Source organism: Euphorbia lathyris, chromosome 5, assembly GCF_963576675.1.
Source record: "Euphorbia lathyris chromosome 5, ddEupLath1.1, whole genome shotgun sequence".
NCBI lineage: Eukaryota > Viridiplantae > Streptophyta > Magnoliopsida > Malpighiales > Euphorbiaceae > Euphorbia > Euphorbia lathyris.
This window is the reverse complement of record NC_088914.1, coordinates 52,862,508-52,865,757: the sequence shown is the minus strand read 5'-3', so window position 1 is coordinate 52,865,757 and position 3,250 is coordinate 52,862,508.

The window sequence follows — 3,250 nt, the reverse complement described above, 5'->3', positions numbered from 1 at the left end:
ATGGTACTCTCCCACCCCAATTAAATGATACTTTTATTGTCCTGATACCGAAGAAGAAAGTTATGGAATCTGTATCGGATTTGAGGCCAATTGCACTCTGTGTTGGAAATTAGGCTAAGGTATAGCAGCGGAAATATAAAAATTTTAGCCTACTTCCATATAACCATAGGATCCGTTAATCGTTATTTCATATAAAGAAGGTTAAGAAGAAATACCTTACGATGAACAATCTACCATTGTTAATGAAGTGCCCACAACTCTAATCCGAGTTCCCAAGCACAAAGTAAAACACAAGAAGATTAAGTTAGAATCAACCGTATGAGATGCAACCAAAATAGATTGCCTCTAATTAATCAACACAAGATCAAAGAAAAAGGGAGATAGATGAAATTAATCGATCGATGGAAGCCGTATGAATTCTTGTCCACGAACTAGGGGAGTCGAATTCTTTTCTCTCTCTCTCTTGCAAAAATCGAAATTCACAAAGGGGAGTCACTAGGCTTAGTCGAAATTCTATGTAGTAGGGGGTATATATAATCACTTGTATCTAAACCCTAGTTAGATAGGAATAGGTTACTTAATAGGAATTCCATTCGGAATAGAATTCCTAATTATTATCTCACTATATATCTAATATATCTAGGATAATAATAAACAACCTTATTGGATAATAATAGGAGTACATTAATCTAATTAAAACTCCTAACTTAATTATCTCTTAATTAATTTAATTCATATTCCTAATCAAATTAGGATTAATAAAATCAAAATAATTAATTACTAATTATATATAAATTTCGGCCCCCTTTAATTAAATGGGCCTTACTGGGCTCAATTGGGCTTCCATCAATTAATAACATCCATCTCTCTTTTGGTTCCAAGTCTTATATGTGATCCATTAGGTTCTTACTACTTCTGGTCGTATGCAACTATTAAATTAATTTCTTCAAGAATTATATTTAATCTTTGCATAACGGAATGATGTACTGAGTATGTTATTGGCAAGTCTGTAATCATTCCCCCAGAGTCCGTTAAGAAGACAGGTTGATTCCGTCGTTAACCTTTCCGTATTAGTTACAGTATAATTCGATCCTTTATCAACTACATCCTTGAACTGAATCTTATGACTATGGATGATGTCAAGTCACATATAGCGAGACGTTCGTTTTACTTGTACAGACCGAGTCAACTCAAATAGATAGGTTAAGTGAAATCTGCATTTCAAGTGTTAAGCTATCACCTTGCAAGGATTTAGAGTCGAGTCTTCCACAAGCGATCCTTGGATGTATCTCCCATTAATCGGGAGTGATAAATGCTCAATCCAATGTATAACTACCATGACATTACCTCCTGTGACACCCAACCTTTGCCATTCACACCCCAGAGTCATCTCTGTTAAGGATCGTGGGACAGCAGGATCAAAGTCTCACATTCAGTAATTCAGGATGACCAATTAACATTCCTTTGAGTCTGAGGATTAGTTATACCTATTAATACCAATGAGATGAACAGGTGACAAGGATGAATCTACCCATCTTGTTATCTCAAATCGGATCCCCAATCCTAATGAACAACGTTTCATCGGATCTATGTAACTGTCCAGATATCTGTATATATGAAGCTCGTGAGATCAGCTTTCTGTCGGACAGAAGACATTGTTACATACAAGTCTCAATAGTGATATGTCAATCCCAAACATATCAATTGACTTGGGATGGTTTTAAGTTTATCAGTTTACTATAAAGTTTTGTCTCACTTCATGCTTGTATGAACACTTTATAATCACTTTAAACAAACTTACGGATTTCCTTTTATTAGACTTTATTTAGTGCTTAAAAGGGATTGCCTTTATATAGTTACAAAACATATATCTCATTAAACAAATGATATAAAGAACAATTCATTTACATTAAGTTTGTATCCTAGAACAATTGTCTATAGGACACTAAACCCCAACATACTCCCACTTGGACTAAAGCCAATTGTTTTTAAAACTTATCCCAGTAGAAGTTAAATGACGATCATGTACTTTCTGGGTTAAAGGCTTTGTCAACGGATCTGCAATGTTGTCCTCTGTAGGTACTCTTTCTATTCTCACATCTCCTCTAGCCATAATCTCTCTAATGATGTGGTAATGCTTGTACGCATTATGAGACCGTGGTTCCTTTGCTTGCACAATGGCTCCATTGTTATCACAGTACAGTGTAATGGGATTGACAATGTCAGGCACCACACCTAGTTCTATAATGAACTTTCTAATCCAAACCGCTTCCTTTGCTTCTTCCGCAGCTGCGATATACTCTGACTCGGTCGTAGAGAAAGCTACGCTTCCCTGCTTGGAACTCTTCCAGCTGACCGCGCCCCCATTCAAGATAAACAGGTATCCTGATTGGGATTTAAAATCATTCTCATCTGTGAGATGACTTGCATCTGAAAATCCTTCTATTTTCAGATCACCTTCTCCGTACACTAGGAACATATCTTTAGTTCTTCTCAAGTACTTAAGAATGTTCTTGACAGCAATCCAATGCTCGTCTCTCGGATTCCCTTGGTAATGACTCGTTACAGATAACACGAACGCTACGTCAGGTCTAGTGCATAGCATAGCATACATAATCGAACCGATTGCGCTGGCATACGGGACTACAACCATACGTCGTTTATCATCATCGGTTTTAGGACATTGATGATTGTTTAACTTTACTCCATGTAGCATGGGTAAGTTACCTCGTTTCGATTCAAGCATGCTAAACCGATTTAGCACATTTTCAATGTATGTAGCCTGTGAAAGACCAAGCAGTCTACGCGATCTATCTCTGTAGATCTTTATACCAAGTATATAGGCTGCTTCACCAAGGTCTTTCATTGAGAAGTTACCAGATAACCAAACTTTCACTGACTGTAGCAGAGCAATGTCATTTCCCATTAATAATATATCGTCCACATATAGTATGAGAAATGCTATAGAGCTCCCACTTGCTTTCTTGTAAATGCAAGCTTCTTCGCAATTTTGTTCGAAACCAAATTGTTTTATGGTTTCGTCAAAACGCTTATTCCAGCTTCTAGATGCTTGCTTGAGTCCATAAATGGATCTCTGAAGTTTGCAAACTTTATTTGCATCCTTCGATATGAAACCTTCAGGCTGCATCATATATACATCCTCAAGCAGGTTTCCGTTTAGGAAAGCTGTTTTCACATCCATTTGCCAAATCTCATAATCGAAGTGAGCGGCAATTGCAAGCATGATTCT